The sequence below is a fragment of the Phoca vitulina genome, unplaced genomic scaffold (assembly GCF_004348235.1).
Source record: "Phoca vitulina isolate PV1807 unplaced genomic scaffold, GSC_HSeal_1.0 scaffold4, whole genome shotgun sequence".
NCBI classification, from domain to species: Eukaryota; Metazoa; Chordata; class Mammalia; order Carnivora; family Phocidae; genus Phoca; species Phoca vitulina.
Window position 1 is genome coordinate 435,643 of NW_022589707.1, and position 11,866 is coordinate 447,508.

An 11,866-nucleotide genomic window follows, 5' to 3' on the forward strand; every position below is an offset into this window, starting at 1 on the left:
GGAACCCTCACAACCACCCTCCCTGTTGTCCACTCCTAGAGATGAGGACAGAAGAGAACCCAGGCACAGAGCATCAGAATTATTTGCCTCCTTCTTATTTACTACTTCACAGCCAAAAGTGACTTTAGCAAGGGGGCACCCGGATTTGAACCGGGGACCTCTTGATCTGCAGTCAAATGCTCTACCCCTGAGCTATGCCCCCAAGCCTGCCTTTAAACCTTAATTGCACCCCTTGAACTGCGCAGTTGCCTTGTTTCTGGACTGCTACAGACCAGCTCCTGGAAGCAGGCAGCCTGCCCCACGACAGCCCCGCTCTCCCAGTCATCACTCACTCATTCATCCACATATAAACACCTACTAACCAGCTTCTACAGGCCCGGCTCATCCCTCCCTCTCCTTCCATTTCCTCTTCCTCCCCCTCTGGCTCATTTACCTCTGCCACCCCTGTTCCGTCTTTGCCGTGGTGGGCAGTCATTGGCTTTCCCATCCGAGTAGAGCCTTGGTCCTCTCCCCGCTCCCTGCACTGCGGTGCTGAGGAGAGAGGTCTCTGCACGGATGCAGGAGCAGGTCTGGGACAAGAACCTGGTCCTGGCACCACACCCGGAGACACAGAGGACCCCCTTTCTCCCTTTCCACCATGTGCTCATCCACTTAACCTGCTGAATACTGTGGAGGAATCAGGTGGACCAGTTCCAGATTCCTGCTCAAGGAGAAAACCCAGCTGAGGAGGGGTGGAACACTGTGGTAGCTTGCTTGTGAGCCCCAGGCGTGGAAAACGGTGGCTTCCAAGACTCCCCAGCAGATGTAGGCAGCTCTGTGCGCTGTGAGCAGCGGGGAATGAGGAGGTGGCCAGGCGAGGGGCTGCACTGGTGGGGGACACAGCCCAAGGAAGCTCCTCCCACCTCAGCCCCACCCAGTGATGGAGAAGCCAAAAGAGGGTCTGAGACCTTATCAACCCTTCCCAGTGCCCTCCCCGCCCCCTCTCTTGTCCCCTAGAAGCAGCCTTCCCTATAGTCTATGCGCTCACAGGACTCTAGGGAAGTAGCTCTTTTGTTCAGAAATCCTGACGAAGGCCCTAGAGCCTGGGCTGCTGCGCCAAGTCACCTTGCACCTGAAGTGATTTCATACTTTTTGAGCTCTCCTCCTTTCTCCAGGCCGCCGGGACACACCAAAATGGACCACAGGCTCCTTCCAGTGGGTCCACTGGTCCACTGACCCAAGGGGGTGATATTTTTAGTTCCGACTGACTGGAGGGCAACGAGGTGGCAACCAGCGAGCAGGACCTGGCCCCTGACTGGTCCCTGCCCCCGGCCTCGGCGGAGAGCTTGTGTGAACCCAGGTGAGCCCGGCCTCGCGGGCTCCTTCCCCTGACAGAAAGCTGGTGTGAGGCTGCTGTCTGGCCCTACTCCACATGGGCTCCCGGCCCTCAGGCTCCTCTCCCACACCCATGCCGCCAGTCCGCCACTCCAGTCCCCTCTGGGAAGGAGACTTGTTTGAGCAGCCAGGCTTGGAAACAGGCCTGAGACGCTGAAGCCGCCGAGGGTGTGGGCCTCGGGGCTGGCAGGACAGGGGTGCGGGGGAGAGAAGCGTCTTGCTGGGCTTGGCCCCGTGGGAGGTGGCCAGAAAGGGAGACAGGAGAGAAGACTCTAGGAGGACAGTGTGTGGGAGAGGCGGGACTGCTGAGGCCCGGCGCTGGGAAGGGACGGTTCCCCGACACTGTTCTCATTAACTGTGGTCGCTAAGAAAGAAACCATAAGCAAAAATAGCCAGAATGTTACATTTCTCAGGAAAGCAAGAAATGTGCCGTGAGGTCAACGTGATGAAGTGAATTCTGGCAGAACGGGGTCACAGCAGCAGCGGGGAGAGAGGACAGGACGAGGGGCTCCCTGACCCGTTTGTTACACACGGTGTTCAAGGGGCACCACTCCTGCTGCATCGTGTCGGGGAAGGGCTGACAACTTCCTCATTGTCGTTCCAAAAACCAGAAATATTTGGGCTTTTACATAGAAAATTTCATAAAGTTTTTACTGATGTGTCATATTGCCAACATTAAAGAAAATCGGTTTCCTTCTGAGATTGAGAGCTGGTGGCGTGATTTCGAGTTAGGCGAAAATTTCTTAAATATGACACCAAAAGCTCACCCGATAAACTGGACTTCATCAAAATTAAGACCCTGTGCTCTTTGAAAGACACTGTTAGGACAAGGAAAAGGCAAGTCACAGACGGAGAGGAAGTATTTGCAAGCCACTTACCTGTTACAGGATTTGCACCAACAGAACCTTCAAAACTCAACCCTAAGAAAACGAACAAGCCAAATGAAAAAGTGGACAGAGGATCCGAGAAGATACTTCACCAAAGAAAACATACGATGGCAACAAGCACATAAAAATACCCTCGACATCGGCAGTGATGAGGGAAATAAACATTAAAACCACGATGAGAGACTACATTGTGCCAGAACGTAAGTCCGCAAGACGGACGGTGAGCAGTGTTGGGCAGGGTGTGGAGCGGCCGCGGCCACCCTGGGGAATCGTTCGGCAGCTCCTTAGAAGTCGAGGCGTACACCTTCCATACGACCGAGATATTATACTCCCAAGGACTTCCCGGAGAGAAATGAAGGCGCTCAGCCATGCGCTAGTGCATGAAGGTTCGCAGCAACTTTATTTCTAAAGGCAAAAACTGAGACCAACTCAAGCATTTATCAACAGGTGCAAGGATAAAGGGCGGTGTGGGCCTCGGATGGAAGACTTCTTATGGATAAAAACGAAGGAGCTATTAATACTCAGAACCGTAGGGGCAGATCTCAAATAATTATCTTGAGTAAATGAAGCCAGACCAAAAACAAACAAACAAAAAAAAAGGCGGGCGGGGGGGAGTACATATGCTCTGATTCCATTTGTATATAATTCTAGAAAATGAAACCTGGTCTGCAAACACAGACAGCAGGTCACAGGTTGCTTGGAGTGGTGACAGTATTTTAACGAACTAGTGGCTGAGGGGTGCAAGATTCCGGGCCCCAGCTCGGACACACCGTCTGTTTCATCCCTGTCCCACCTTACGCTCCCTTCCCAAAGCTCTGTGGCCTCCATCAGCCCTCCGGGGGCGGCACCCCCTCGCTCTCCCCCGGCAGAGATCATTCGCTTTCACACTTGGCAGGGGTGTTCGCTGCTCCTGGACCACTCGTCTTCTTGTCCGGCGAAACTGAAGAATGCACAACTGATTCATCCAAGCCCCTGGAGTCAGTGGCCGTTCTGTGATCCAGTCCCCTCTCCCTCCTTCCCATCTCCCTGAGTCTCTTGGGAGTGCTCTGAGCAGCTACCACCAACAGCCCTCTCCTCTGACTGCGTGTCAAGCTACGTGTCAGTCTGCACATCCCTCTCACTCCCAGGACACGACCGCCACCTGGGGTTTTCCTTCTGGCCGTCCCGCTGTCTTTAAACACGGGGGAGCACCCCCCTTGTGCAACCTGCCTCCCGGCCTCATGGCCGCAGCTGTGGCGGCCTCCAGGATGCTTCCCCACCAGCCCTGCCGGCTTAGGCCTCTGCTCCTCCGTGCTCTGCCTGTGCCTGGAGATCTCTGCGTCCATGCTGATGAGCCTCCCCCGTCCCTGGTCCCTCAGTGCCTTGACCTCGACTCCTCTTTGGCCAGAGCGCACCGCTGGGACCTGGTTATCATTAGAAACTGCCGCACTGGGTGGGAGGATGGGTTAGCCTGGTGATGGGTATTGAGGAGGGCACGTTCTGCATGGAGCACTGGGTGTTATGCACAAACAATGAATCATGGAACACTATATCTAAAACTAATGATGTAATGTATGGGGATTAACATAACAATAAAAAAATTTTTTTAATTTAAATAAATAAATAAATAAATAAATAAATAAATAAATAAATAAAAAAGAAACTGCCCCACGTCCACAAGTGTCCCATCCTCAGGGTGATCTCTAACTTCCCCTCCAGCACATGCGCACACCGCCCTCTGCCCTTCTCCTTCCCTTTCCCCGCAGCTGCTCAGCTCTTCCCCGCCTTTCACCCTCCTACCCAACACAGATGCCATGCTTCGCCACTGTGCTTGGCTTTCTTGGCTGTTCTCACGGGGTCCCAGAGGGCTCGGGCGGTGGGGACCAAGGCTGCTAGAAGCTCCGGACTCTGGGAGAGCCTGTATTCATCATATTTTTTAATTTTCTCTACAGGCACATCTCATTTTATTGCACTTTGCTTTATTGTGATTCCCAGATTGTTTGTTTGTTTGTTTTTTACAAATTGAAGGTTCAGGATGTCCGTGGAGGAAGTGGAAACAGCAAGAGAACAGAACGAGGAGCGCGGCCTGAAGCGGGGACCGATGTGCCGCAAGCTCAGGAGCACACGGGACCGGCCGAGCAGGTGCTGCTCCGGGACGAGCCAAGCACGGGGGTTCCCGAGTCCCCTGCCGGGCGGACAGAGGATCCGGCGCGTGACAGAAGCTCAGCTGATACGGCGGCGGCGGCGGGGCCCGAGAGGCCCGACTCCCATTCCGAAGGCAGCGGTCCTGGGGGGGAGACGCGCCCGCCGCCGAGAAAGCGCGCTGCCGGGCGAGCCGTCGGTGCGGGGACCTGCACGGTTGTCCGGGGACCCCGCGCCCGGCACCCGGGGGGCTCAGCGGCCGCCAGCGCCGCCCCCACCCTCCAGCGGCAGGAAGACGGCCCCGCTGAGAGCTCCGGGGGCGGGGGGCCCGTCCGCAGGGAGGGCTCTTCCAGTGCGGGCCTGCTCGTGGTCGTGGCGGACGCAAGGCTGCCGCCCAGCCCGCAGACCGCAGCAGCGCGCTCGCAACCCCCGCACTGGGAAACCAGAACATTCCTGGGACCCGCTTTCTTGCACTCTTAGCTTCCCCGCGGGGGTCGGAACCGGACCCGCAACGTCTCCCAGATGCGCCTGTGCGAGGGATTCTGAGGTCAGAGACGGGTGTCGCGGTGGGAAGAGCCCTGGCAGGTTGTCGGAGAGCCGGGGAGCTCGGCCCACAGGTGACAGGCCGTGAGCGAGGACAGAGGCTGTCAGGCTGTCCTCCAGCACCACGGACTGCCTTCAAGTCACAGAACATTTGGGGCTTTTTGCTGAACATGCGGCCACCTAAACAGGACCACGTTTCCAGGCCTCCCCTGTGAGCAGATGTGGTTGTGTGGCTGGTTCTCTTCAACGGGGTGAGAGGCTCTGCCTCCTAGGGCTGCGTTAAATGGGACACGGCTTTATTCAGCCGCTCTGCGCCTTGGTCTCTTGATCCGTAACAGGAGTAAACAAAAGGTTGTAATGAGGCTTCAGTGGGTCAATACTGATAAAAAAAACATGATAAGTACTAAATATGCGTTAATTAAATAAGAAGTAAACACACGTGCTGTCCTTAAAGGGAAAGAGCACCGCGCCCCTCCTTGCCTCGCCCTGACAGACTCCGGACGGTAGCAAGCCGTCTAGAACCATGGCGACAAGGCCCCATCCTGGGAAGGGTAGAGCAACAAGCTGGAAGGAGCCTGGGTCTGTGCCACCAAGAGCCTGTCAGGGGAGAGCAAGCACTCACCACTATCATGTTGAAGCTACTAGTTCATTACTTCATTTTGTTTGTTTGTTTTTTTAAGATTTTATTTGTTTATTTGACAGAGAAGAGAGAGAAAGAGAGCACAAGCAGGGGGAGGGGCAGAGGGAGAGGGAGAAGCAGGCTTCCCGCTGAGCAGGGAGCCCAATGCGGGGCTCGATCCCAGGACCGCGGGATCATGACCTGAGCCGAAGGCAGACGCTTAACTGACTGAGCCACCCCGGTGCCCTCATTACTTCGTTTTGTGTTTTCTCAGTCCCTGTTCTGGCAGCCAATCACATATCCTACGTAACATAGGGAACATGAGTCAATGTCCTTCAAGGGCTAAGTGACCTCCCCAAAGGCACCAATCTCTAAGAGCCCTCTTAAGAATAGGGAATGATCACTGCTCCTCCTTCCTGCCTCAGCCATCAGGGTAGGCATGATTCTTGTTAAATCAATGAACAAATGGAGAATATTCCAGGCCACTAATATCTAACGGCTACCCACATCGTGCAGCACTGAGCCAGATTCTGTCCCTAGGATGATGAGGGCTCAGCGTGTCCCTGGAGGCACCTGTATCACGGTCATGCTGGGGAGACAGCCTGCCCAGCCCCCTGTGCCCAGTTCCCACACACCAGGCTGACTCCATGATGAACCCGGGTCCTGGACACCAAGTTCCTATCCTGTAGTCAGCCCAGGCTCCCGGAGAGGGAAGTGGGTCAAAATGTGCTGAACCTTTACCTAAAGGTTCTTAAGACTTATTGTCAGGTGCAAACAACAAGCTGCAGGATGATAACGTGCACTATGGCATTCATGTCCTTGCAACCCTGTATTCTTCCAGTTCCCATGTGTATGAAAATGCATGAGAGGAGCCCGAAATGTCACATGCCACAGTGACAACGTGGGGACCCTCGGGAGGGTGGCCTACAGAGAGAAGCCTTCAGCTTCATCTACACCTTCTACATTTCATGGCGTGAATGTACTCTTGTAAGAATATACTTGCAGAGTCAAAATGCAAACCCTTTCAGAGGGTAGAGGCTGGTTAGTCTCTGTTCAGAGACATTGCCAACCTTGGTTCTCAAACGTGGACCTGCCCAGGGTCCCCTGAGGAACACCAGGGGAACATCCAGATTGAAACTCAGACCCCACCCAGACCTACTGAAGGAGAACCCACATCTACACTTTCCCTAGGACCCCAGGAGGAGGAGCCTGCCTGTGGAAGCATCCAGTAAATAAAGCAGTCTCTGGGGGCCTCTATGTTTGCAGCAGAGGGCGCAGAAACAGCTCCTGGAGTAAAGCCTGTCCTGGGGACAGAGCTCTCTCCTGCTGAGTCTGGAAAAGCTTACAGAGAGGGTGCAAGGCAAGAAAGTAACCGTGAAAACAGCAGGGATGTCTCAGGCCACAGGACAGACCCCAAGTCCTCTAAGGACCTCATTCCCCCACCTTCCAGTGCTCGCCTGAGCCCAATTCAGGAGGAAACCCCAGCTTCCCAGCAAAGCTGAGCTGGGGTTGGGGGCCTCTGGCCCGGGGGCACGTCGGCCCAGAACTGTGGTGCCTGCCCTGAGCGAGGAACAGCCCAGTCCTGCCACCCCTGCCGCAGGGGCCCAGTCTGGTGGCCACAGGGACCCTGCAACAGCTGCCTGGGCTCCTGCCCTTCGAGCACTCACGGTGACACAGCCTCCCGCTCGCTGCCTCAGCCTGCTGCCCGGGGCCCCTATACTAGGCCTGCCCTTGGTTGTCTTCCGTGCGTCACTCAGCACCCGGTCAACACCCACCTTCTTTCAGCTCTGAGGTCAACGTGACTGCATTCACACACCCAAAGAACTTGCTCCAAAAGTAAGCCTTTCTCCCCAAATAAAATGTCTGAGTCTAGAAAACAAGGAACAGGTGTCTTGGCAGGACGTGTGTTCTGAGAGAACGTGTCCCTTGCTTCAACCAGAGTGGTCCTGCTTTGCCCTGTGTTATAGGTTTCCAGCTGCCATTCAAATAAAGGGTTCCTCGCCTAAAAAAAAAAAAAAAAAAAAAGGCTTTGAAAACTGCATGTTGAAGATACTGCTACGATCGGAGAAAGACACCTGAGCTACTGTTGTTCATCATTCATCTAATTCTCCACAGGGCCGGGCGGGGTGGGGGTGGGGGCGCCGGGGCACTGGGTCTGGCCCAAATGGCAGCTCACTGCCCCCTTCTCTGTCTCTGTTTCTCCAAATGGGGGGACTCCTGACACCAGAATGCCCTTGCCAGGCGAAGGCGGAAGGCTGGGCCTGCACTCATCTCGAGGGGACAGGCTCTGGGGCTCTCACCCTGCCCTGCCGCCTGCCTTGCCTCCCCTCTCCACTGGGGTCTGGAGCTCGGGCCCGGTGGTGGCGCAGTCTACGAGGGAGGAAATGGGCCTGGTCTGCCCTAAAGGCAGTGATGGGGCTCGGCTCTGCAGGCCTTGAAGGGAAAGGGTGCCTGCCAGGCGTTTAGAGTAGGATCCACCCCCCTTCAAGATGTGTGGAGGACAGCACTGAGTTTGGGGTGAAGCAGAGCCCCCCGTGCTCCCCAGGCAGGCAGTGCGGGTGACCAGGCCAGGAGGAAGGCATCCATCCTGCTGCCCCCACAGGGGACAAAGTGGAATCCAAGAAAGGCAGGAAGAACCCAAAGTCACCTAGTCCGGCCACCTAATTTGACAGATGGGGAAGCTGAGGCCCGGGAGAGGGAGTTTTTCACGCATGGAGGTCGGTTGTCAGTTTGTGCATCCTGCAGCGCAGGGTTCCCGCGGACCTCCCTTCCACGTGCCCCCTGCTTCCCCGGAGCCTGGCATCCTCCCTCACCCCGTGGCCTCACAGCACACCGGGACCATCTTCTGCAAGAGAAAAATTGGTGGCCAGGCAAAAGGAAGGAAGGCACCTTGCTCTGGGCTTCAGCCTCCCAACTGGGGAAGGTGGACAAAAAGCTGACTGCTGAGCTCCTCAAAGCAGTGGGAGAACTCAGGTGTGCAAGCTGAAATGGAATAGGAGTGTGGCAGCTACAAAATCTGTTTAATCATGTCTTACACAAACACGCAAGTGCACACGCCCTGGCTCTTAATCCACAGCCTGAAGAACTTCCTGTTCCAGGACTCAACCTCCTTTTATGGCCCTGGGGCACCCTTAAGAAGATGCCTACAATATATCCTTCGTTCAGCAGTTTCTGGAGAACTCATAGTGTGCAGAGTACAGCTCAGTGAGTCCTAGAAGTGCAAATATAAATTAGGGGAGGCCTCAGCTCACCAGAGATAAACAGGCTGGCAGGTGAGAGAAGATGTGTGCGTAAGAGTTGCCCCTGGTACCACGGTAAGAGCAATATAGTGAGGAGCGGCTGCCAATTCAGTCAGTCTCCATGAGACCTTGGACAAGTCATTTAACCTCCCTGTATTTCATTTCATTTCATTAAACCTAAACATGGGAATTAAGGATACCTTCTACCTGCTTGAAGACAGCTGATCAAAGGATCTCAAAGTGCTTTCTGTTCTCAAATCCAAGAGGCTCTTTTGATTCAATAAAGGAATAAAGCCAAGGACTCTGGGCCTCGAAGCCCCCAGGAGCCAGCCTCTTACCAGGGAGACCAGACTCTCACGGTTCCCTTTCATGTGCTTACAGAGCTCCTTCTGCATCTTCCAGGCTGCTCCACTCCTGCTCGGAGTCACATGGCCACATCTTCTGTCGTCAGAGACACCTGGAAGTATAGGTACCCCCACACCAACGTGAGTCACAGCCATTTCAGAGAACAGTTAAAACCAGCTCCAGTCTCCTCTCCCTGCCCCCAGACCAGAAGGCATCACAGAGTCTGCTTGGAGATTCTCTCTCCCTCTGCCCCACCTACCCCCATGTTCTTTCTCTCTGAAATAAATAAATAAATCTTTTTCTTAAAGATTTTATTTATGTATTTGTCAGAGAGAGACAGAGAGAGCGCCCACAAGCAGGGGGAGTGGCAGGCACAGAGAGAAGCAGGCTCCTCACTGAGCCAGGAGCCCGATGCGGGACTTGATCCCAGGACCCTGAGATCATGACCTGAGCCGAAGGCAGACGCTTAAACGACTGAGCCACCCAGGTGCCCCAAATAAATAAATCTTTAAAAAAAATGGGGCACCTGGGTGGCTCAGATGGTTAAGCGTCTGCCTTCGGCTCAGGTCATGATCCCAGGGTCCTGGGATCGAGCCCCATGTTGGGCTCCCTGCTCAGCGGGAAGCCTGCTTCTCCCTCTCCCGCTCCCCCTGCTTGTGTTCCCTCTCTCCCTGTGTCTCTCTGTCAAATAAATAAATAAGATCTTCAAAAACAAAAAAAGCCAAGAGGTCAAGTTTTGGCAGACATGGCACCCCCTCCACTATGAGTCTGAGGACCCTGCTGAAGCCAAGCAAGCCCTCTCCACCCCACCAAGTTCCTGTACCTTGGGGGCCTCTCCCTTGCTGCCCAGTGGCAGCCTCAGGACCCAGAAGTTCCCATTTCTCCAGCCGCCTCTGCAGCAGCCCGAACTCCTGCAGCAGGGTCCCCAGCACGGCCCACTTGCCCTCCAGCTGGTTCTTGAACTCCACGGCCGTCTTATCGCAGTTGGGCGACTTCTCAGCTGTTTCTGTCCACCTCTCCTAGCTCTGAGGTTGGCTGTCCTGGGACTCCATCATTTCCACAATCTGAACGGCGTCCAAGATGGCCAGAAGAGAGACCTCTGCAGACTGGATCTGAGCCTCTCATGGGAGGCCAGTCCCCATATGCCATTCCTGCAACTAGACACAAGGAGGTGAGTCAACCACCAGGAGAGAGGTACCAGAGCCATTCCCAGCTACAGGGTCTTTTAGAATGGGGGAAACTTGTTCTGGATGCCAGAAGACCTTACTGGTCAGACCCCCAAACAGACCCTTGCTGGCAGACTTTCAAAGACAGCGGACACTGGACACCACAGAGCCCCCAAGGGAAGAATCTTGAACCAAGACCCAGGGGCAATGGAAAATGAATAACAAAGCATTACCATCATGAATGGACAGAGTGTAATGGATTCGAATCATAGCTCTACCACATAATAGCGATATTAGCTTAGCCAATTACTTAACCAAACTTTTTTTCTGCATCTGGGAACACAGCCCAGAATTGAGGAAGTGAGTGGTCCAGAAAACTTCCTAGGAGACCAATGCACACTCAGAATGCCATTTCAGTTGTCGAGTATTCTAGAGCAAACCCACCCCATTACTCAGGACTCAGAGGTAAGGTTCTGTTGTTCTGGCTTGTTCTGGCTTTGGTATCTCTAAGGCCCTTCCACCCCGACATTCACTGGCACGTGACCTTCTGACCTATTAGGGCCTTGTGACCCAGGTGCCTTGTTTACCAGCCCCAGGGTGCCCTTCACACTAGGAGGCCAGGTCCTAGCTGCCAGGAAATGGAGCCAGAGAAAGTTGAAAGCCAGCACTTAAGAGTAGTCAGAACAAGAAAATATTTCAAAAAATATCCTGCCCCAGGACATGGAAAATTTATCGTATATTACTAGAAGTAATAAAATAAGAAATTCAGGAATGCCTCCCTGGGGACAGCCGAGATATAATGGAAACATTCCTGGAAATGGAACTTAACTAGAACTTGACTCAATACCTCCCCTGCCATTTGAATCTTGCATGTTTTGGGGGTAGTTGTGAGGATGAAGTGAACTAAAGGTGTGGAAAAGCACTCAGTGTGTATTACTGCCCTTGGCACATGTTATTATTACTAAAACAAACATAAAAGCTGAGGGCCGATAATCAGAATGTGTTATGAACCAAAGACTGATAGCCCAATTCTGTGCAACTGAGGTTCCCTCAATACCTCCTCCAAAAAGCGCTTCGCAAAATGTCCAACACATACTAGTACTGGTCATCAGACACCTGTCCCTTCCTTTCTTTTTTTTTTTTAAGATTTTATTTATTTGACAGAGAGAGACACAGCGAGAGAGGGAACACAAACAGGGGGAGTGGGAGAGGGAGAAGCAGGCTTCCCGCCGAGCAGGGAGCCCGATGCGGGGCTCGATCCCAGGACCCTGGGATCATGACCTGAGCCGAAGGCAGACGCTTAACGACTGAGCCACCCAGGCGCCCCAAGTCCCTTCTTTTCTTCTCTCACAGGGCAATTGTTCCATCTCTGAGTCTGGCCTCTGATCAGTACAAGGTGTAGCCTGGAGGAGGAAGATCTGGTCTGCACAGATTAAGGATGAACATCTTCTAGTCCTGTAATGCCCTGTAACAAATCTGGCACTCAGGGATGTATCTAAAACCATTTCAAAGCTATTTCTAGGGGCGCCTGGGTGGCTCAGTCAGTTAAGCGTCTGCCTTCGGCTCAGGTCA

At 54.0% G+C, this 11,866-nt stretch overlaps 1 non-coding gene across 1 annotated transcript; it reads right to left on the reverse strand.

Annotated features, from left to right (window-relative positions):
• Positions 1–130: 130 nt before the first annotated feature.
• TRNAC-GCA lies at positions 131–202 on the reverse strand. Its single transcript has one exon. It is a non-coding gene; the product is annotated as a tRNA-Cys (tRNA).
• Between the last annotated feature and the right edge of the window lie 11,664 nt (positions 203–11,866).